The following is a 26,312-nucleotide window of genomic DNA, read 5'->3' on the forward strand; positions in this document are numbered from 1 at the left end:
AGAAAACCTACACCGCCACCTTTAATCTCCGCTTGTCTTGGATTGTGGGTAAAGTGAAGACCACCAAAGGACAGTGAGGCAGGGGTAGCAGTATCCGAGGGAGAGAGCCATGTTTCTGTTAGTGCAAGTAGGTTTAGGGAGTGTGAGATAAATAGGTCATGGATGGAAGTAGATTTAAAGGTGCTGCACACAGAGCGTGCATTCCAGAGGGCAGCTTTAAAAGAGGAATTATAGTGAGAATTACATGGAATGGGTATTAGGTTGTAGTGGTTTCTGGTGTTTGAACCAGGTGGCTGAGTAGTGGAGGGACCAGGGTTTGGAGAGACATCACCTGCTGCTAGGAGTAGTAGGATGGAAAGGAAGAGAAGGTGCGAGTAAGATTTAAATGTTGGGGATGAGAGCTTGTATTTAAGGGATTTAGGAGGGGTGTGTGGAGAAAGGCTGGATAAATATGAGTAAAGTGCATGTGATGAATACAGAGATGAGGGGAGCAGGGAGGGAGCAATGAAGATGGTGTTAGCAGGAACAGGTAAGTGAAATGATAGAGAGATTTTAATGATGAGGGAAGTGAGAGAGAAAGTGAAAAATAGAAGTGAGAACATTAGTAGGAGAGTAGGTGCTGTACACTGCAGATTGTATATAGAATACACAGGATATATGGTGTATATATGAGCATAGTGCATGTAGAGTGTATAGTGCATTTAAGCATAACAAGTATATACAGAGTATATAACTATTGAGTGTAGTATATATAAATATATATGTTGTATATTCGATGTATACCTGTGCACATTGCAGATTGCATAGTTACATAATACGTATTATGTGCAGAGTAAGTGTAGAGTATATAGTGCATTTATGTATTTTATTGTAAATATAGTTTAAAGTCTGCCAAAATTCAGAGTAGGGTTTGAGGGGTGAATAACAGTTTTTTTATGAATGAACCAATTTCAATGACATTACATACAATGAATGCTCAGCATATGAAGATTTGCTTGACTATGTACGGAAGATGACATCTATTAAATGAGTTCCATTACAGCCGCACAAAGTTGGACGCTTTCGATTCAATTGTTCATTACAAAAGCGAATGTTAGAGACTCGAATTTATGCACGGATATTCTCCTTGATCTGCTCAAGTGTACGCGGCTTGTTAATATACACCAACAACTTCAGATATCCCCACAGGAAGTATTTAGCAGCTCAAAGGATGAAATTACCCATGATGAATTGACCAAGACTCTTTTATAATATGTACCTGCAATTGAAAAATTCAACTACTAACAAGTTATTTACCTGTCAAATCCTACTCTTAATATTGGCCCACCCTTTATATTATACATAACGTAACTATTGAATGTAGTATATATATTGTATATTTGGTGTATACCTCTATACATTGCAGATTGTATATAGAATACACAGGATATATGGTGTATATATGTTTAGATGTATACAATGTATGTAGAGTGTATAGTGCATTTACGCATAACAACTATATATAGCGTATGTAACTATTGAATGTAGTATATATATTGTATATTCGGTGTATACCTCTATACATTGCAGATTGTATATAGAATACACAGGATATATGGTGTATATATGAGTATAGTGCCTGTAGAGTGTATAGTTCATTTAAGCATAACAAGAACATATAGAGTATATAACTATTGAATGTAGTATATATATTGTATAGTAGGTGTATACCTCTATAGATTTCAGATTGTATATAGAATAAACAGGATATATGGTGTATATATGTATATAGTGTATGTAGTGTTGTAGAGTGTATAGTGCATTTAAGCATAACAAGTATATACAGTGTATGTAACTATTGAATGTAGTATATATATTGTATATTTAGTGTATACCTGTGTACACTGCAGATTGTATATAGAATACACAGGATATATGGTGTATATATGAGCATAGTGCATGTAGAGTGTGTAGTGCATTTAAGCATAACAAGTATATATAGCGTATTTAACTATTGAATGTAGTATATATATATATTGTATATTCGGTGTATACCTCTATACATTGAAGATTGTATATAGAATACACAGGATATATGGTGTATATATGAGTATAGTGCCTGTAGAGTGTATAGTTCATTTAAGCATAACAAGAACATATAGAGTATATAACTATTGAATGTAGTATTTATATTGTATAGTAGGTGTATACCTCTATAGATTTCAGATTGTATATAGAATAAACAGGATATATGGTGTATATATGTATATAGTGTATGTAGTGTTGTAGAGTGTATAGTGCATTTAAGCATAACAAGTATATACAGTGTATGTAACTATTGAATGTAGTATATATATTGTATATTTAGTGTATACCTGTGTACACTGCAGATTGTATATAGAATACACAGGATATATGGTGTATATATGAGCATAGTGCCTGTAGAGTGTATAGTTCATTTAAGCATAACAAGAACATATAGAGTATATAACTATTGAATGTAGTATATATATTGTATAGTAGGTGTATACCTCTATAGATTTCAGATTGTATATAGAATAAACAGGATATATGGTGTATATATGTATATAGTGTATGTAGTGTTGTAGAGTGTATAGTGCATTTAAGCATAACAAGTATATACAGTGTATGTAACTATTGAATGTAGTATATATATTGTATATTTAGTGTATACCTGTGTACACTGCAGATTGTATATAGAATACACAGGATATATGGTGTATATATGAGCATAGTGCATGTAGAGTGTGTAGTGCATTTAAGCATAACAAGTATATATAGCGTATTTAACTATTGAATGTAGTATATATATATATTGTATATTCGGTGTATACCTCTATACATTGAAGATTGTATATAGAATACACAGGATATATGGTGTATATATGAGTATAGTGCCTGTAGAGTGTATAGTTCATTTAAGCATAACAAGAACATATAGAGTATATAACTATTGAATGTAGTATTTATATTGTATAGTAGGTGTATACCTCTATAGATTTCAGATTGTATATAGAATAAACAGGATATATGGTGTATATATGTATATAGTGTATGTAGTGTTGTAGAGTGTTTAGTGCATTTAAGCATAACAAGTATATACAGTGTATGTAACTATTGAATGTAGTATATATATTGTATATTTAGTGTATACCTGTGTACACTGCAGATTGTATATAGAATACACAGGATATATGGTGTATATATGTATAGATGTATATAGTGTATGTAGAGTGTATAGTGCATTTAAGCATAACAAGTGTATATATAGAGTATATAACAATTGAATGTAGTATATATATTGTATATTCGGTGTATACCTGTGTACATTGCGGATTGTATATAGAATACACAGGATATATGGTGTATATATGTATGTTGTGCATGTAGAGTGTATATGGAATTTAAGCATAACAAGTATATATAGAGTATATAACCATTGTATGTAGTTTATATGTTGTATATTCGGTGTATATCTATGGACACTGCAGATTGTATATAGAATACACAGGAAATGTGGTGTATATATATATATATATATATAGCGCATGTAGAATATATAGTGCATTTAAGCATAACAGGTATATAGAGTATATAATCTACATATACATGAGTATAGAGTACATACAATGTATCCAGCTTGTGTAGGGTTTTTTATATCGAGTATATGACTAGAGTAAATCATTAGCATATATAAGTGATATATTATTTGTGTATACAGTGTGTATGTGTAAACATTATTTTTAATATAGTGTTGCATATTTACATAATACGTATTATGTGCACAGTTAAGTACCGTATTTATCGGCGTATAACACGCACTTTTTCTCCCTGAAAATAGGGGGAAAAATATGGGTGCGTGTTATACGCCGATATAAGGGCGGACTGACACGGGCCGGCCCTTTAAATGATGCAGCCGCCTGAGTAAGAAGAAGGGAGGGGGGTGGTGGGAGTAAGAAGAAGGGAGGGGGTGGTGGGAGTAAGAAGAAGGGAGGGGGGGTGGTGGGAGTAAGAAGAAGGGAGGGGGGTGGTGGGAGTAAGAAGAAGGGAGGGGGGTGGTGGGAGTAAGAAGAAGGGAGGGGGGGTGGTGGGAGTAAGAAGAAGGGAGGGGGTGGTGGGAGTAAGAAGAAGGGAGGGGGTGGTGGGAGTAAGAAGAAGGGAGGGGGGTGGTGGGAGTAAGAGAGGGGGGGGGGGAGTAAGAAGAGAGGGAGGGGGAGTAAGAAGGGAGGGAGGGTAAGAAGAGGGGGGGTAAGAAGGGAAGGAGGTAAGAAGAGGGGGAGGGGGGAGTAAGAAGAGAGGGGGTAAGAAGAGAGGGAGGGGGAAGTAAGAAAGGGGTGAGAAGAGGGGGAGGGGGGAGTAAGAAAGGGGGGTAAGAAGAGGGGGTGGGGGTAAGAAGAGGGGGAGGGGCGAGTAAGAAGTGGATAGGAAGAGGGGGGGGAGTAAGAAGGGGGTAAGAAAAGGGGGAGGGGGGAGTAAGAAGGGGATAGGAAGAGGGGGGGAGTAAGAAAAGGGGGAGGGGGGAGTAAGAAGGGGTGAGAAAAGGGGGAGGGGGGAGTAAGAAGAGGGGGGCAATAGCCCCCCCTCCCCTCCCCTGTCCGCAGGCACCGTTGGTGCCATATGCGATACGCAGGGGATGTCAATTAAAAGTTAACGACACCCCCAGTTGAGATCGCATATCGCAGTGCGATCTGCAAGTTCGCACAGAATCGGATCGCACTAGTGTGAACCACTATGCGCTCCGATTCTGCTGCGGATAAACAAAAGGGTCATGTGCGTGTTTAGTGCAGATGCGGTGCAAATTCAGCCATACAAACTGTTTTGGGAAAGGCCTCACTACCTATGATTGGCTTCCTGGGGGGCTCAATCTGAATACGTCCGAGCCCATCCTTAATTTTACCATACCATACAAACACATGCTAACAAAGCCATCCTACAATACACACTACACACAGCCATCCTACAACACACAGATATAACAAGAGTACCGGTAAATTTACACACCCCTGATACTACCTTACTCTTTTTTAATTTAAACTTAGGTAAAAAGTATACCACTGCAGTGTGACTCATCCTGACATTCCAACGCTGAACTCTGCACTATCATACGTGCATTCATTACGTACTTACGGTACCGGTATTTCCCTACTACGGTATACCTAATGGCATCAAAGCAAAAGCGTGTAGCATATACAGCTGGTTTCAAGTTAAAGGTTGTGGAATATGCCAAGCAACATGGAAATAGGGCTGCAGCAAGGCATTTTGGAGAGCCACCAACAGAATGCACAATACCAGAGTGGGGTAAAATGGAAGAAAAACTCAAGACATTATCAAAAACAAAATGCAATTTTCGCAGCGGTATTGCTAAATGGCCAAAATTAGAAGAACGGGTGAAGGAATTTGTACTTAATCATAGAAAAGCGGGCATTGCATTATCAACAAAAATGATCATCATTCAAGCAGTGAAAATCAGCAAAGAGTTGCAAATACAAGATTTCAAAGGGACAGCATCATGGTGCCAAAGATTTATGAAGAGGCATGAGCTTCGGATGCGAACAAGAACCAGGATTGCCCAGCGTATGCCAGAAGATTATGAAGAGAAGATAATAAATTTTCATTCATTTATTATCAAACAAAGGAAGAGACAAAATTTTGAAATTGGTCAAATCGGCAACATGGACGAAGTACCACTCACTTTTGATGTTCCTTCAAATAAAACTGTTGAAGCAAAAGGTTCCAAGACAGTAACAATTAAAACTTCAGGGCATGAAAAAAATCGTTATACTGTGGTCCTTGCTGTCACTGCAGACGGAAACAAGCTGCCACCATTGGTCATTTTTAAAAGGAAAACTTTTCCTAAGGAGAAGATTCCAAGTGGCATAAAGGTGCATGTTCATGCCAAAGGTTGGATGGACGAAGAAGGCATGAGGCTTTGGATCAGAAATGTGTGGGACAAGCGCCCAGGTGCTTTGTTAAAGAAGCCATCCTTGTTAGTACTGGACTCATTCAGATCTCATCTTACAGAACCAACAAAGAAAGAATTTCAAATGTGCAAAACAGAAGTAGCAGTCATTCCAGGAGGACTTACATCCCAATTGCAGCCATTGGATGTTTCCATTAACCCCTTCAGGACGGAGTCAATAGTGCACGTTCTGATCAAAACAAAATGTAAACAAAAACTGGAATTTGCGCTATATGTCTGTTCAACCGTAGTTCCCCTCTTTCAAATTATATGCACCCACACTTATTATATATCATTTTGTTCAGGAGAAGGAGGGCTTTAATCTATCATTAACTATTCATATATGGAACATAATTTATTATGAATAAAATAAAAAAAAAGTGAGAAAATAAGATTTTTTTTAAAATTTGTATTTCCGTCTGCCATTTTAGCTGTGAATGTCATAATACTGTTAGGTTTTACTGCAAAAAAATGCACATATTTGTAATCAGCGATGTCTCACGAGTACAACAGTACCCCCCATTAACAGGTTTTATGGTGTTTTGGAAAGTTACAGGGTCAAATATAGAACGTTCCATTTTCAAATTGAAATTTTCCAGATTAGTAATGTTACCTTTGAGACGGTGTGGTAGCCCAGGAAAGAGAATTACCCCCATAATGGCATACCATTTGAAAGATTAGACAAGCCAAGGTATTGAAAGTGGGGTATGTTTAGTCTTTTTTAGTAGCCACTTAGTCACAAACACTGGCCAAAATTAGCGTTCATATTTGTTTTTGTGTGAAAAAAGCAAAAAACTAATATTTGCCCAGTGTTTGTGACTAAGTGGCTACTAAGAAAGACTGGACATACCCCACTTGCAATACCTTGGGTTGTCTACTTTTGCAAATGGTATGCCATCATGGGGGTAATTCTCATTCCTGGGCTACCATACGCTCTCAAAGGCAACATAACCAATCTGGCAAATTTCAATGTGAAAAAAATGAAATGCAAGCCTTATATGTGACTCTCTAACTTTCCAAAACACCATAAAACCTGTACATGGGGGGTACTGTTATTCTCGGGAGACTTCACTAAACACAAATATTAGTGTTTTAAAACCGTAAAACATATTACAACAATAATATAGACCATAAAAGTGCCGTTCGCTTGTAAAAAATGTGAAAAACGTCACTTTTACTTAAAATATCATTGTTGTAATACAATTTACCAGTTTGAAACACTAATATTTGAGTTCAGTGAAGTCTCCCGAGTAAAACAGTACCCCCTATGTACAGGTTTTATGGTGTCTTGGAGAGTTACAGGGTCAAATATAGTGCTTGCGAATTAAATTCTATGCACTTTCTCCCTGTGTTGTCAGGCATGTCAATCAAATTTTAATTAATCAAATCACATAATTACGTTAAAAGATTATTTAAATATACACGTAGAATTTTAATATATATGCATTTATAGGTATTTAAATTCTACGTGTATACTAATGTAATCTTTTCTGTAATTATATGTATTTATCTATATATATATATTTGCGGTTATTTGTATTTTATACAACGATAGATATATATAGAATGTCATTCTAAGTGTATTTTGTTACCGATATATATATATATTAATAACAAAATACAGTTAGAATGAAATTACATATGCATATATAATTTATATTAAATTTTGTTTCGATATTTTATTTATTTATTTTATTATTTTATTTATTTATTATTTTAATTATACGTAATTATATATAATATATATGTACATCTATTATATATATAATATATATACATATTATATATATGTAACGTCATTCTAAGTGTATTTTAATATTAATTTATATACTTATATTAATATTAAAATACACGTTGCATGACGTTACATATATATAATATGTATATATATTATATATATTATATATATACATATTATATATATATATTAAAATATATTTAATTTATTTTTAAACATGTTTATTTTATTTTTTTTACACCTCCTACCAGCAGGGGGACTGTCTGATATTTCAAACAGTCCCCCTGCTGGCAGATCCATAGCCAGCTATAGGGGGCCATGTGATCGCTCTTTGAGAGCGATCACATGGCCCCCGGGGGCCTCATTTGCCGGAGGGGGGCTGCCTGGGCTCTCAGGCAGCCCCCCAGAAGAGGATCGCGGCGGAGGTGAGTAGTTGCTGGCTCCTGGGGGCTTAAACCGTTACGGCGTTCCATGCCGCCGCAACGGCTTTAAAGCCCATTTAAAGCGCGACGGCATAGAACGCCGTAACGGCGTTAAGGGGTTAACAAGCCCTTCAAAGCCTTCATGCGTGAAGAATGGAATAAATACATGTGTGATGAAAGCCAACATGAAAGTACAAGTTCCGGGAGAATGAAAAGACCTGGCATTTCAAAAGTGTGTCAGTGGATAAAGACTTTGTGGGATGCAGTTAAAGAAGATATTATTATCAAATCTTTTAAGGAATGTGGCATAAGCAATGCTTTGGATGGTGAAGAAGACGAGCTGATTTATGAAGACAGTAGCAGTGAAAGCAGCAGTGTTCAGTTCAAAGATATTGAAGATAGCAGTGAAGATGAAGAGTTTCTTGGTTTCCCAGATAGCAGCGAAGATGAAGAGTTTCTTGGTTTCCCAGATAGCAGCGATTTCTGAGTAAACTTTTGTAAAAACATATAATATCCAAGTTTCTTTGTTAAAACAGTTGCTTTTACTGTCATTTTACGTTATTTGCCTTATAAGTGTTAATAATATTAATAGAAAAAAGTTCTGAGCTACCCTTATTTTGCTTCAAAGTTCTTTATTTGAAATTTAAGTTTTTTTTCCTGAAATTTCCTTCTTAAAATGAGGTGCGTGTTATACGCCGGTGCGTGTTATACGCCGATAAATACGGTATTTAATGCATATAGATAGATATACATATTTTCCATGATAGCAAAGAGCAATTTTTTTTTTATTTAATTTTTTTTAATTAGGGATACATCATTTTGGTGAATGGAATGGAGATTTCATATCCAAACAACTGGACAACTGAAGAAAAAAAGGAGAAAAAATGAAAGCCAGGATATGAGGAAATAAATGACAAATGGATCAGCAATACCAGAAGGAGCCACCAGAACCACAGCCACAGAAAATCTTGCAAAATCAAGGACTCCACTACAGCTTTAAATGGAGGGAAATACATCACTAAATTTGTGGACGCACAAACAACAGTACGACTCTTGAATGTTCCAGGCATACGTAGGGCAACAAACCAATTTAAAGGGACACTGTAAGCACCAGAACCACTACAGCTTAATGGAGAAACATTTGAATGCTTAATCTGTAAAGATAATTTTAGCCGGAGAGAATTGGCATCCACGGTGAAAACAGAAACCGTCACATTATGGAACTAAAGCTAAGAAAATCGTATTTCTTTTAAAATGTAAAGTTTTTTTTAGGGTGTGGGGAGTGGGGGTTGGGGGGGGGGGAGGGGGATGGGGATAAATCTATATAGTGAGAAAAATAGAAACATAGAATGTGACGGCAGATCAGAACCATTCGGCCCATCTAGTCTGCCCAGTTTTCTACATACTTTCATTAGTCCCTGGCCTTATCTTATAGTTAGGATAGCCTTATGCCTATCCCACGCATGCTTAAACTCCTTTACTGTGTTAACCTCTACCACTTCAGATGGAAGGCTATTCCATGCATCCACTACCCTCTCAGTAAAGTAATACTTCCTGGTATTATTTTTAAACCTTTGCCCCTCTAATTTAAGACTATGCCCTCTTGTTGTGGTAGTTTTTCTTCTTTTAAATATAGTCTCCTCCTTTACTGTGTTGATTCCCTTTATGCATTTAAATGTTTCTATCATATCCCCCCTGTCTCGTCTTTCCTCCAAGCAATACATGTTAAGATCCTTTAACCTTTCCTGGTACGTTTTATCCTGCAATCCATGAACCAGTTTAGTAGCCCTTCTTTGAACTCTCTCTAAGGTATCAATATCCTTCTGAAGATATGGTCTCCAGTACTGTGTACAGTACTCCAAGTGAGGTCTCACCAGTGTTCTGTACAATGGCATGAGCACTTCCTTCTTTCTACTGCTAATACCTCTCCCTATACAACCAAGCATTCTGCTAGCATTTCCTGCTGCTCTATTACATTGTCTGCCTACCTTTAAGTCATCAGAAATAATCACCCCTAAATCCCTTTCCTCAGATGTTGAGGTTAGGAGTCTATCAAATATTCTGTACTCTGCCCTTGGGTTTTTACGTCCAAGATGCATTATCTTGCACTTATCCACATTAAATGTCAGTTGCCACAACTCTGACCATTTTTCTAGTTTACCTAAATCATTTGCCATTTGGCTTATCCCTCCTGGAACATCAACCCTGTTACATATCTTAGTATCATCCGCAAAAAGACACACCTTACCATCAAGACCTTCTGCAATATCACTAATAAAAATATTAAAGAGAATGGGTCCAAGTACAGATCCCTGAGGTACCCCACTGGTGACAAGCCCAAGCTTCGAATATACTCCATTGACTACAACCCTCTGTTGCCTGTCACTCAGCTACTGCCTTACCCATTCAACAATATTGGAATACAAACTCAAAGATTGTAGTTTATTGATAAGCCTTCTATGTGCAACAGTGTCAAAAGCCTTACTGAAATCTAGGTAAGCAATGTCTACCGCACCACCCTGATCTATAATTTTAGTTACCCAATCAAAAAAATCAATAAGATTAGTTTGGCATGATCTCCCTGAAGTAAAGCCATGTTGTCTATGATCTTGAAATCCATGTGTTTTTAGATGTTCAACAATCCTATCCTTTAGCATGGTTTCCATCGCTTTCCCCACTACTGAAGTAAGGCTTACTGGCCTATAGTTGCCCGACTCCTCCCTATTACCTTTCTTGTGAATGGGCACAACATTCGCTAACTTCCAATCTTCTGGGACTACTCCTGTTAACAATGATTGGTTAAATAAATCTGTTAATGGTTTTGCTAGTACACCACTAAGCTCTTTTATTAGCTTTGGGTGTATTCCATCAGGTCCCATTGACTTATTTGTCTTTACTTTTGACAGTTGAAATAGAACCTCTTCCTCTGTAAACTCACGTGTAATAAATGACTCGTTTATCCTTTTTCTTAACTGAGGTCCCTTTCCTTCATTTTCATCTGTAAATACCGAACACAAATATTCATTGAGGCAGTCAGCTAGACCTTTATCCTCATCTACATACCTTCCTTCTTTTGTTTTTAATCTAACTAATCCTTGTTTTACTTTTCTTTTCTCATTTATGTATCTAAAAAAAGTTTTGTCCCCCTTTTTTACTGACTGTGCTATTTTCTCTTCTGTGTGTGATTTGGAAGCTCTTATAACTTGCTTAGCCTCTTTCTGCCTAATTTTATAGGTCATTCTGTCTTCCTCACTCTGGGTTTTTTATAATTACTAAATGCTACCTTTTTGTTTTTTACTATTTTGGCCACATCTGCGGAGTACCACAGTGGTTTCTTGAATTTTTTGCTTTTACTGGCAAGCCTAATGCAGTTTTCTGTTGCCTTCAGTAGTGCAACTTTTAAATAATCCCATTTCTTTTGGACTCCATTTAAATTGCTCCAGTCTGATAATGACTCCTTTACACATATTCTAATTTTAGAAAAGTCTGTTTTTCTAAAGTCTAAAACTTTTGTTTTTGTGTGGTGTGACTCAGTCACTGTTCTTATATTAAACCACACTGACTGATGATCACTGGATCCTAAACTTTCACCTACAGTAATATCTGATACCAAATCTCCATTTGTTAACACTAAATCTAGTATGGCCTCTTTACGAGTTGGCTCCTCAACAACTTGTTTTAGAGACAATCCCAGTAGGGAGTTTAGAATATGTGTGCTCCTGGCACAAGTAGCTATTTTTGTTTTCCAATTCACATCAGGAAGATTAAAGTCACCCATGATGATAACTTCCCCCTTGATTGTCATTTTAGCTATTTCTTCAACTAGTAGATTATCTAACTCTTCAATTTGTCTTAGGGGCCTATAAATCACACCTACACGAGTTACTGTGTGATTACCAAATTCTAACGTAACCCAAACGGACTCTATGTTCGCCTCACTAACCTTTATTAGGCTAGATTTTATGCTATCCTTCACATACAGGGCCACCCCTCCCCCTTTCTTGCCTTCCCTGTCTTTTCTATATAAAGAGTACCCTGGTATTGCTGTGTCCCAGTCATTTTTCCCATTATACCATGTCTCAGTAACAGCGACTAAATCTACACTATCAGTTGCCATTATTGCCACAAGTTCATGGATCTTATTTCCTAAACTGCAAACATTTGTAGACATGACTCTAAGCTTATAATTTTTTAACACACTTGCTACAGGCACCTTCTGTCCTTGTTTTGGGGGACAATTGGATTGATGTTTTATCACCCTTTTGCCCCCCCCCCCCCCTCCTAGTTTAAATACATCCTAGCAAAACCTCTGAACTGCTCACTGAGAACATGTGTTCCCTTTTGAGAAAGATGCAAACCATCTTTTTTGTACAGTTTATTTCCATTCCAAACAGAGCTACCATGAGCAATAAAGCCAAATCCTTGCTCCCGACACCATTCACCAAGCCACAAGTTAAAGTCCCTAATACGCATCCGCCTGTCATTCTGAGTGTTATGCACAGGCAGAACTTCAGAGAATGACAGTGTGGAAGCAACCTGCCGTATATCATTGGCAAAAACACTGAAAACTTCCTTAACCTCTGAAACCTCATTGCAAGCCAAGTCATTTGTCCCTAAATGGACAAGTACATCCAATTCCCCTTCCTGCTTTGCTTGCTTAACAATATTACAGATACGTCTCCTGTCTCTGTGAGCAGTAGCTCCAGGAAGACACCTCACAAGACCACCATTGTCCATCTCCACACCTTTTATGATGGAATCCCCCAACAACAACTGCTTTCTATTAGGCCTCACCATAGTCTTCAAGCCTCTCTGCACAACACCACTGGCCTCAGTGCCTCTCTCCACAACACCTCTGGCCTCAGTGCCTCTCTCCACAACACCTCTGGCCTCAGTGCCTCTCTGCACAACACCACTAGCCTCAATGCCTCTCTGCACAACACCACTAGCCTCAATGCCTCTCTGCACAACACCACTAGCCTCAATGCCTCTCTGCACAACACCACTAGCCTCAATGCCTCTCTCCACAACACCACTAGCCTCAATGCCTCTCTCAACAACACCACTAGCCTCTGTGCCTCTCTCCACAACACCACTAGCCTCAATGCCTCTCTCAACAACACCACTAGCCTCAATGCCTCTCTCAACAACACCACTAGCTTCAGTGCCTCTCTGCACAACACCACTAGCCTCAGTGCCTAGCACAACACCACTAGCCTCAGTGCCTCTCTCCACAACACCACTACCCTCAGTGTCTGTCTCCATGACACCATTACATTTTGAAAGTGCAGAAAATGAATTATGTAGAGCAACAGACTGTGCAATATGCCTTTTATCCACAACTCTAAGTCTACCAGATCCTACAGTAATCCATCTGCCATTCTTAGTATGTCTCTGCGGCAGTGGCTTTGCAGCAGTTCCAGCCTGAGTTTGTTTACCAGATAATTTACAAATCTCAGACTTCAAAAATACAATCTCCTGCCGCAAGATAGAGAACTGTCTACATATTAGACAACAACCAAACCTCCAAAAAGTGGAACGCGAAACAAATGCATAGCAACTATTACACTGAACTAAGTCTGCCATTCCAATGAGGTAAATAATTTAAATCAAAGGAATCTTAACTTTTTATTTATCCTCCTGAATACCTCAGACTACCTCCAGAATATCTCCAACCACACACACTTAGAAGCAACACTTAGATGAAGCAACCAAGGTATATTAGCCAAGCTAATGACAACAACTCTTATATACTCCTAAAATCACCTCCCACTAGGAATGTTTAACACCTGGGTAGGCCTCTGCTTATTTGCAAACAATAGCTAATTTAAACAGCAATCAATAGCAAGTAGCTACCTAATCAAATCAAATGCCTTATAATTACCAACAGGAAATCACACCTTGTTGTAACGGACCGTTTCAGCATAAAAGGGGAAAAATCCGTTTAGGCGATAATCCCCTTTTCTGGATACAGGCACAGCTACTGCAGAACATCACACTCCCGATCTGGATACGAAATAACACTCCGAACTGGAACAGCTGAACAAGAAAAGCATACAATCGGCTTACACTCTTGGCAGTCAGCTTACAATCCAATCCCCCCCAAGAACGAGACGACACTTCATTTTGAGGGTTAAGCAGGAACTCAAGACTGGGACACCCAGTCTGGCTTTTATTACCAACAAGTACATACAGGACACTCCCAGGGGGAGGATGAAATTAACCAATCACATGGATGTACCTCCCACACATTTCCTCCCCTTAGATTAACACTTAACACAATTATACTGTACACCTTTTTCCCCAATTCCTGGATGTACCCCAAATACACATGCTACACCTCCAAAACAGGTATCCCCTGATAGCCCTTATTCAGGGGGACAACATATGCAAGAATCAGCCCATTCGGATAAATGGTTCGGGAGTTATGGGACTTTAAAGTATTGACCGACCGCATGGGTAAAGTATCCGAAAACAGTTCCATGCATTTTGGCCCTGCGGTCGGTCACAAACAGGTGAATGAAACAGACGAATTGCCTGTGCTATAGAGACTAAGGGGGATTCGTATGAATCCCCTAGTTCGTATGTTTCTTTCTACCGAACGGCGGGCCGTTCGGTAGTTTCCCCACGAAATCCTGGAAGTCTGGAGGTCTCAGCGGTGTTTGCCTAGTCGAGTGTCCGATTTCAGTTCCAGACACTCGACGGCAAAACACCGCTGTTCGGCAGTTAAAGATGGCCGCCGCCACGTGGTTGTTTCCCGAATGGCGGCCACCCAGAGGACACATAATACATTACATGGATTGCCAATTACCTGTTTGCAACATTGTTGCAAACGGTAATTGGAGGCACACTTAGTCCTGGGTGGTCTGGTTGTTCGGTAGTTTCCTCCATACAATGAATGGAGTGATTCTACCGAACAAGCAGATGAATGCTGTACATATATATATAACCCAGGTTAACTGCATACAACAATATATACATGACATTAAAGTATTAAAGGCAGGATTACTGTACTACGCTCCACAGTCTTAAAGGTACAGTAGTCCCAAAAGTTCCAATATGTCCATCGCTGCTTTTAAAGGGCCAGCAGCAGCAATACAAATTATTACCTGCCCAAACATAGTCTTTAAAGCGCAATATGTCCAGGGGCCATAGTCAGCGGGCAGGAGGCTAGCAGCCAGGCTTCTCCAGCCCACAGTGGCGAAGTTGGTTTCGCCACAATTCTCCCCTTTACCAATTAGACTAACAGGGTATCTGACCTCCTGCCGGTCAGTGCCCTGGTTAGTCCAGCAACCCACCCACAGAACAGAAGTAGTAGAGCAGCCCACCCATAATAAACAGTTACCACACCTGGGTGAGGGAGAATTTTGTCCAAGTTCAGGTGCCTCCCCACGGCTGGGTGAGAGACTGATAGGCTGCCTTGGTGGGTTGCTGAGGGGGCAGAGACCAGCGGTACTCTGTCCTGTTGCCAGCACTACCACGGGAGTAGTCTGGTGGGAGCCTGGCTGCTGGAGACCGACTGTCTCCCCTTTAGATATATCGCTCTGTGGCTGGGGGACAGGACCGACCGTCCCTACCCCTGGGGCTGTAAGTGCAGAGACTACGGTCCCATCTGCACAGATGTGGGGCTTAACATCTCCCCTTGGTGGGTTAGGCTGCCGCTGGAGAGAGGGTGTAACAAGCTCCTCTCTCTGGACGGTAAACTGCCGCTGGGGAGGGCGTTTAGCAGGCTCCTCTCCCTGCCACTCTCTCTGCTGGTGGAAAGGGGGACCAGCTGTCTCCCCTTTCATTCTCTTGTCCGGCTGCTGGGGTGCGAGACTGACTGTCTCTGCTCCCTGCAGGACACACTGCCGCTGGGGAGGATGGACGACACCATCAGCTCCCTGGGGTACACACTGCCGCTGGGGAGGGAGGACGCTGCTCTCCTCTCCCTTCACTTCACACTGCCTTCTTGGCATATCACGTTGCTGCTGGGGGGCAGGAACAACAACCTCTGCCCCCTGTAACTCAGCCTGCCGCTGGGGAGGAAGGACTGCACCTTCGGCTCCCTTGGACACACACGGCTGCTGGGGAGGATGGACGACACCATCAGCTCCCTGGGGCACACATTGCCGCTGGGGAGGGAGGACGCTGCTCTCCTCTCCCTTCACTTCACACTGCCTTCTTGGCATATCACTTTGCTGCTGGGGGGCAGGAACAACAACCTCTGCCCCCTGTAACTCAGCCTGCCGCTGGGGAGGAAGGACGGCACCTTCGGCTCCCTTGGACACACACGGCTGCTGGGGAGGATGGACGACACCATCAGCTCCCTGGGGCACACATTGCCGCTGGGGAGGGAGGACGCTGCTCTCCTCTCCCTTCACTTCACACTGCCTTCTTGGCATATCACGTTGCTGCTGGGGGGCAGGAACAACAACCTCTGCCCCCTGTAACTCAGCCTGCCGCTGGGGAGGAAGGACTGCACCTTCTGCTCCCTGGGGCACACACTGCCGCTGGGGAGGATGGACGACACCATCAGCTCCCTGGGGTACACACTGCCGCTGGGGAGGATGGACGACACCATCAGCTCCCTGGGGTACACACTGCCGCTGGGGATCTGGGCCGGAATTTAATAGTTCTACATAGTCCATCTCCAGCCCTTGTTCCATGGCATCGAAACGGCGGAGGTCTTGTCCCAGTCCAATAGATCTTGGGCCCTGTAACATCTCACTCCGGTAATGCATGATAGCCCAGTACCGTGACTCTGCTGGACTGCCGAAGTCGACGTCTTCTGTTAGGGCCTTCCACAACAGGCCAGGGCTAGTGTAGTGATCCCCCTCCGGCTGGATGCCCTCTGCCCTCCACGTCTCTGGCTGGACAGTGCACCACCACAGTGCCCGGTATGAGACGTCCAGGCTCAGTTCCCTTTCCACGAGGTACTCAAGTTGTCTTACCCGCTCCCCTCCGGGTTGGTCCCCCAGAAGCGGCATCCGCCAGGCCATTTGTTCCTCCAACAGGTATGCGGTACCAGGAAAGCGCTGCTGCCGTTGATACTGGACTTCTTCCCGGGCATCATACCATAATCTTATCCGGGCATTATCTCTCCATTCTAATTCACTCTCTTCCTCAGGTGTGTGTGTTGCCCAGGTGTGCGTGTTGCCCATTTTCCCCAAATCCTTCGTAGATAGGGGCGCTGTACGGGTACTGGCGTTGCCCTCACTTTGTAATCCAGGAATGGATGTTGTCTGTAGCTGTCCCTCTGGTTGTAGGAACGATCCCGCCGCTTGCCACCAATTGTAACGGACCGTTTCAGCATAAAAGGGGAAAAATCCGTTTAGGCGATAATCCCCTTTTCTGGATACAGGCACAGCTACTGCAGAACATCACACTCCCGATCTGGATACGAAATAACACTCCGAACTGGAACAGCTGAACAAGAAAAGCATACAATCGGCTTACACTCTTGGCAGTCAGCTTACAATCCAATCCCCCCCAAGAACGAGACGACACTTCATTTTGAGGGTTAAGCAGGAACTCAAGACTGGGACACCCAGTCTGGCTTTTATTACCAACAAGTACATACAGGACACTCCCAGGGGGAGGATGAAATTAACCAATCACATGGATGTACCTCCCACACATTTCCTCCCCTTAGATTAACACTTAACACAATTATACTGTACACCTTTTTCCCCAATTCCTGGATGTACCCCAAATACACATGCTACACCTCCAAAACAGGTATCCCCTGATAGCCCTTATTCAGGGGGACAACATATGCAAGAATCAGCCCATTCGGATAAATGGTTCGGGAGTTATGGGACTTTAAAGTATTGACCGACCGCATGGGTAAAGTATCCGAAAACAGTTCCATGCATTTTGGCCCTGCGGTCGGTCACAAACAGGTGAATGAAACAGACAAATTGCCTGTGCTATAGAGACTAAGGGGGATTCGTATGAATCCCCTAGTTCGTATGTTTCTTTCTACCGAACGGCGGGCCGTTCGGTAGTTTCCCCACGAAATCCTGGAAGTCTGGAGGTCTCAGCGGTGTTTGCCTAGTCGAGTGTCCGATTTCAGTTCCAGACACTCGACGGCAAAACACCGCTGTTCGGCAGTTAAAGATGGCCGCCGCCACGTGGTTGTTTCCCGAATGGCGGCCACCCAGAGGACACATAATACATTACATGGATTGCCAATTACCTGTTTGCAACATTGTTGCAAACGGTAATTGGAGGCACACTTAGTCCTGGGTGGTCTGGTTGTTCGGTAGATTCCTCCATACAATGAATGGAGTGATTCTACCGAACAAGCAGATGAATGCTGTACATATATATATAACCCAGGTTAACTGCATACAACAATATATACATGACATTAAAGTATTAAAGGCAGGATTACTGTACTACGCTCCACAGTCTTAAAGGTACAGTAGTCCCAAAAGTTCCAATATGTCCATCGCTGCTTTTAAAGGGCCAGCAGCAGCAATACAAATTATTACCTGCCCAAACATAGTCTTTAAAGCGCAATATGTCCAGGGGCCATAGTCAGCGGGCAGGAGGCTAGCAGCCAGGCTTCTCCAGCCCACAGTGGCGAAGTTGGTTTCGCCACACTTGTGCAATCAGTAACCTTTTCCTACAGAAGAATCTTACCTGTAACAGTAAAAAAGAAAACTCTTAGCACAACTCTGAGACAGTTGAAGCTTCTGTAAAACTCTCCAGAATATCTCCAACCACACACACTTAGAAGCAACACTTAGATGAAGCAACCAAATATTTGTGTAGCGGAACCCCTTTTTGGCTGTCCCATCTTTCGTTTTATTTGTTGGCACTGCTGAGGTTTTACATGCCTGGATTATACAGACTGACATTGCACCAGCTATGGGCATACTTTGTTCGGTATACGAACAAAGTACCGAACAAACGAACCACCCTGATGTACATTAATCATGCAATTTACCTCCCTCCTCGTTTCATTCATTCTCTTGGTTTATACGAATTCACTGCTGTATCATCTGGATTCATCCGGTTACCAAGTAAATTATGTGTGGCATAGCCTTTCGGGAGTTTTGGGGCCCAAATAGAGACCGACCGTAGGGCCAGATTTCATGGTACTAATTTCGGCATCTTCAGCCATGCGGTCGGTCAAAACTTTACCTTCCCATAACTCCCGAACCCCTGGTCTGATCTGGGTGATTTTTGGATATGTTGCTCATCCAGATCATTTTTAAAGGTATATCACACATATTTGGGGTACATCTGGAAAGTGGGGAAAAGTATGTACAGTATAATCATATTATCTGTTAAGCTAAGGGGAGGAGATGTGTGGGAAGTAACGTCTGTATGATTGGTGCAAAGTGTAATTAATGTGAATCAACCCCTTGCATGGGAGAATCTCATAAAAGAAGGAATGTTGCCATTAAACATTAGTTCTACTCCTGATACTGTGTGTCGTCCAGTGATTGGGAAAGGTGATGGGATAATATTGGATTTTACTGCTGATTGTGCTGGATATTCTCTTGGATTTACTACTTGTTCCTGCATCCTCTGGATATATTGGTGGAGTTAAGCTGTGAGAAATCAGCTCTCCGCTACAGTTTGTATCCTTAATGTTAGAGTGTTTCTTTAAGTACATTTGATATGTTTTGACCCCATTGTGGCGAAACCAACTTCGCCACTGTGAACTGGAGAAGCCTGGTTGCTAGCCTCCTGCCCTGCGACTATGGCCCCTGGACATATTTGGGGCATATTGTATTTTATTGTGCGACTGCTGGCCCTTTAAGTACAGTGAATGGTATTTTATTGTACTGCTGCTGGCCCTTTAAGAACTGTCTGGGGACATATTGAGACTTTGGGTAACAATACCCTTTAAGACTATGGCCCCTGAAAACGTATGGACTTTTATTGGTGTGTATGGCCCTTTAAGAACCGTCTGGTGACATATTGTGACTTTGCTGAACAATGCCCCTTTAAGACTATGTCCCCAGACCTGTAAAATAACTTGTTCCTGGCTTTCCCCCACTTGGTTCAGTAAATAGAGTTAAGCTGTGAGAAATCAGCTCTCCGCTACAGTTTGTATCCTTAATGTTAGAGTGTTTCTTTAAGTACATTTGATATGTTTTGACCCCATATTAATGTTAATGTATGTCTGATGGGGAATTTCTTGGATGGCACCATTGTAGGGTCACATTATATTCTGGCAGGGTATTTAAAGGTATAATCTATTCCCAGTATAAATGAAAGAACCAGTATTTATTTAGATAAATGTGAAACACTACTACTGTAGTAAAAAAAAAAAAAACTATTGTTTGATATGAAATCAGTACCTGGGATCCATTTAGGAATCTATTAATCAATGCTACATTGATATCATTCATTGCAGATTGATTGAGTGAGTGAGTGACTGTTAATAGACTGCACATTTTGCATGCTTGACACTGAAGCATTGACTTTCCCTGTGCAACAGAAAACCGTTTATGACATAATTTATAGCCACTGATATGAAACCAAAAGTAGTCATAGCAACATCAGAATGCTCAAATCAACTAGAGTTGTCTTGTTTACAGCTGGTGTCAAGGGCCAAGGAGGACAACCTAAAGCCAGGCTTGATGAAATGTTTAAAAACACCAATCAGAGGGTCCTACGTGTTCATCAAAATCTGGGCCAAAGAGAAACTGGTGGATCAAGAAGAAGGGGAAGGATATTACGTGGATCCATTTTCAAGATGGTCTCATATATGAAGAGCTTAAGTGCGTTAAGGATGCGAGAAAGATTAGTAAGAGAAGGTAAGGAAAGTGCATTGTGGGTATTTCCCACCTTCTTAATTAAGAATATAATGCAGACTTTCCTTACTGCCTTGCTATATGGAGAATATAATTCTATAGAATTATGTATGTGTGTATACCGTTTACATTGTATATATAGTAAATATGTATAAAGTTAATTGAGAGTGTATATATATATATATTTATAAACTATAAAGAGTGTAAATACATAAAGTCAATGGTGTTAAAAGTGTATTAATGTGCATTAAATAAATATTTATATATTGTAGAGAATATAGTGCATTTATGTATTTTTATTATATATATAGTTTAAAGTCTGCCAAAATTTAGAGTAGGGTTTGAGGGGTGAATAACAGTTTTTCTATGAATGAACCAATTTCAATGACATTACATACAATGAATGCTCAGCATATGAAGATTTGCTTGACTATGTACGGAAGATGACATCTATTAAATGAGTTCCATTACCGCCGCACAAAGTTGGGCGCTTTCGATTCAATTGTTCATTACAAAAGCGAATGTTAGAGACTCGAATTTATGCACGGATATTCTCCTTGATCTGCTCAAGTGTACGCGGCTTGTTAATATACACCAACAACTTCGGATATCCCCACAGGAAGTATTTAGCAGCTCAAAGGATGAAATTACCCATGATGAATTGACCAAGACTCTTTTATAATATGTACCTGCAATAGAAAAATTCAACTACTAATAAGTTATTTACCTGTCAAATCCTACTCTTAATATTGGCCCACCCTTTATATTATACATAACGTAACTATTGAATGTAGTATATATATTGTATATTCGGTGTATACCTCTATAGATTTCAGATTGTATATAGAATAAACAGGATATATGGTGTATATATCTATATAGTGTATGTAGTGTTGTAGTGTGTATAGTGCATTTAAGCATAACAAGTATATACAGTGTATGTAACTATTGAATGTAGTATATATATTGTATATTTAGTGTATACCTGTGTACACTGCAGATTGTATATAGAATACACAGGATATATGGTGTATATATGAGCATAGTGCATGTAGAGTGTGTAGTGCATTTAAGCATAACAAGAACATATAGAGTATATAACTATTGAATGTAGTATTTATATTGTATAGTAGGTGTATACCTCTATAGATTTCAGAATGTATATAGAATAAACAGGATATATGGTGTATATATGTATATAGTGTATGTAGTGTTTGTAGAGTGTATAGTGCATTTAAGCATAACAAGTATATACAGTGTATGTAACTATTGAATGTAGTATATATATTGTATATTTGGTGTATACCTGTGTACACTGCAGATTGTATATAGAATACACAGGATATATGGTGTATATATGAGCATAGTGCATGTAGAGTGTATAGTGCATTTAAGCATAATAAGTATATACAGAGTATATAACTATTGAGTGTAGTATATATAAATATATATGTTGTATATTCGATGTATACCTGTGCATATTGCAGATTGTATAGTTACATAATACGTATTATGTGCAGAGTAAGTGTAGAGTATATAGTGCATTTATGTATTTTTATTGTAAATATAGTTTAAAGTCTGCCAAAATTCAGAGTAGGGTTTGAGGGGTGAATAACAGTTTTTTTATGAATGAACCAATTTCAATGACATTACATACAATGAATGCTCAGCGTATGAAGATTTGCTTGACTATGTACGGAAGATTATGTCTATTAAATGAGTTCCATTACCGCCGCACAAAGTTGGACGCTTTCGATTCAATTGTTCATTACAAAAGCGAATGTTAGAGACTCGAATTTATGCCCGGATATTCTCCTTGATCTGCTCAAGTGTACGCGGCTTGTTAATATACACCAACAACTTCAGATATCCCCACAGGAAGTATTTAGCAGCTCAAAGGATGAAATTACCCATGATGAATTGACCAAGACTCTTTTATAATATGTACCTGCAATTGAAAAATTCAACTACTAACAAGTTATTTACCTGTCAAATCCTACTCTTAATATTGGCCCACCCTTTATATTATACATAACGTAACTATTGAATGTAGTATATATATTGTATATTTGGTGTATACCTCTATACATTGCAGATTGTATATAGAATATACAGGATATATGGTGTATATATGTTTAGATGTATACAATGTATGTAGAGTGTATTGTGCATTTACGCATAACAACTATATATAGCGTATGTAACTATTGAATGTAGTATATATATTGTATATTCGGTGTATACCTCTATACATTGCAGATTGTATATAGAATACACAGGATATATGGTGTATATATGAGTATAGTGCCTGTAGAGTGTATAGTTCATTTAAGCATAACAAGAACATATAGAGTATATAACTATTGAATGTAGTATATATATTGTATAGTAGGTCTATACCTCTATAGATTTCAGATTGTATATAGAATAAACAGGATATATGGTGTATATATATGTATATAGTGTATGTAGTGTTGTAGAGTGTATAGTGCATTTAAGCATAACAAGTATATACAGTGTATGTAACTATTGAATGTAGTATATATATTGTATATTTAGTGTATACCTGTGTACACTGCAGATTGTATATAGAATACACAGGATATATGGTGTATATATGAGCATAGTGCATGTAGAGTGTGTAGTGCATTTAAGCATAACAAGTATATATAGCGTATTTAACTATTGAATGTAGTATATATATATTGTATATTCGGTGTATACCTCTATACATTGAAGATTGTATATAGAATACACAGGATATATGGTGTGTATATATGAGTATAGTGCCTGTAGAGTGTATAGTTCATTTAAGCATAACAAGAACATATAGATTATATAACTATTGAATGTAGTATTTATATTGTATAGTAGGTGTATACCTCTATAGATTTCAGATTGTATATAGAATAAACAGGATATATGGTGTATATATGTATATAGTGTATGTAGTGTTTGTAGAGTGTATAGTGCATTTAAGCATAACAAGTATATACAGTGTATGTAACTATTGAATGTAGTATATATATTGTATATTTGGTGTATACCTGTGTACACTGCAGATTGTATATAGAATACACAGGATATATGGTGTATATATGAGCATAGTGCATGTAGAGTGTATAGTGCATTTAAGCATAACAAGTATATACAGAGTATATAACTATTGAGTGTAGTATATATAAATATATATGTTGTATATTCGATGTATACCTGTGCACATTGCAGATTGTATAGTTACATAATACGTATTATGTGCAGAGTAAGTGTAGAGTATATAGTGCATTTATGTATTTTTATTGTATATATAGTTTAAAGTCTGCCAAAATTCAGAGTAGGGTTTGAGGGGTGAATAACAGTTTTTTTAATGAATGAACCAATTTCAATGACATTACATACAATGAATGCTCAGCGTATGAAGATTTGCTTGACTATGTACGGAAGATGACGTCTATTAAATGAGTTCCATTACCGCCGCACAAAGTTGGACGCTTTCGATTCAATTGTTCATTACAAAAACGAATGTTAGAGACTCGAATTTATGCACGGATATTCCCCCTGATCTGCTCAAGTGTACGCGACTTGTTAATATACACCAACAACTTCGGATATCCCCACAGGAAGTATTTAGCAGCTCAAAGGATGAAATTACCCATGATGAATTGACCAAGACTCTTTTATAATATGTACCTGCAATTGAAAAATTCAACTACTAACAAGTTATTTACCTGTCAAATCCTACTCTTAATATTGGCCCACCCTTTATATTATACATAACGTAACTATTGAATGTAGTATATATATTGTATATTTGGTGTATACCTCTATACATTGCAGATTGTATATAGAATACACAGGATATATGGTGTATATATGTATATAGTGTATGTAGTGTTGTAGAGTGTTTAGTGCATTTAAGCATAACAAGTATATACAGTGTATGTAACTATTGAATGTAGTATATATATTGTATATTTAGTGTATACCTGTGTACACTGCAGATTGTATATAGAATACACAGGATATATGGTGTATATATGTATAGATGTATATAGTGTAAGTAGAGTGTATAGTGCATTTAAGCATAACAAGTGTATATATAGAGTATATAACAATTGAATGTAGTATATATATTGTATATTCGGTGTATACCTGTGTACATTGCAGATTGTATATAGAATACACAGGATATATGGTGTATATATGTATGTTGTACATGTAGAGTGTATATGGAATTTAAGCATAACAAGTATATATAGAGTATATAACCATTGTATGTAGTTTATATGTTGTATATTCGGTGTATATCTATGGACACTGCAGATTGTATATAGAATACACAGGAAATGTGGTGTATATATATAGCGCATGTAGAATATATAGTGCATTTAAGCATAACAGGTATATAGAGTATATAATCTACATATACATGAGTATAGAGTACATACAATGTATCCAGCTTGTGTAGGGTTTTTTATATCAAGTATATGACTAGAGTAAATCATTAGCATATATAAGTGATATATTATTTGTGTATACAGTGTGTATGTGTAAACATTATTTTTAATATAGTGTTGCATATTTACATAATACGTATTATGTGCACAGTTAAGTATTTAATGCATATAGATAGATATACATATTTTCCATGATAGCAAAGAGCAATTTTTTTTTTTATTTAATTTTTTTTAATTAGGGATACATCATTTTGGTGAATGGAATGGAGATTTCATATCCAAACAACTGGACAACTGAAGAAAAAAAGGAGAAAAAATGAAAGCCAGGATATGAAGAAATAAATGACAAATGGATCAGCAATACCAGAAGGAGCCACCAGAACCACAGCCACAGAAAATCTTGCAAAATCAAGGACTCCACTACAGCTTTAAATGGAGGGAAATACATCACTAAATTTGTGGACGCACAAACAACAGTACGACTCTTGAATGTTCCAGGCATACGTAGGGCAACAAACCAATTTAAAGGGACACTGTAAGCACCAGAACCACTACAGCTTAATGGAGAAACATTTGAATGCTTAATCTGTAAAGATAATTTTAGCCGGAGAGAATTGGCATCCACGGTGAAAACAGAAACCGTCACATTATGGAACTAAAGCTAAGAAAATCGTATTTCTTTTAAAATGTAAAGTTTTTTTTAGGGTGTGGGGAGTGGGGGTTGGGGGGGGGGAGGGGGATGGGGATAAATCTATATAGTAAGAAAAATAGAAACATAGAATGTGACGGCAGATCAGAACCATTCGGCCAATCTAGTCTGCCCAGTTTTCTAAATACTTTCATTAGTCCCTGGCCTTATCTTCTAGTTAGGATAGCCTTATGCCTATCCCACGCATGCTTAAACTCCTTTACTGTGTTAACCTCTACCACTTCAGATGGAAGGCTATTCCATGCATCCACTACCCTCTCAGTAAAGTA

This window comes from Pelobates fuscus, chromosome 2, assembly GCF_036172605.1.
Source record: "Pelobates fuscus isolate aPelFus1 chromosome 2, aPelFus1.pri, whole genome shotgun sequence".
Lineage (NCBI taxonomy): Eukaryota > Metazoa > Chordata > Amphibia > Anura > Pelobatidae > Pelobates > Pelobates fuscus.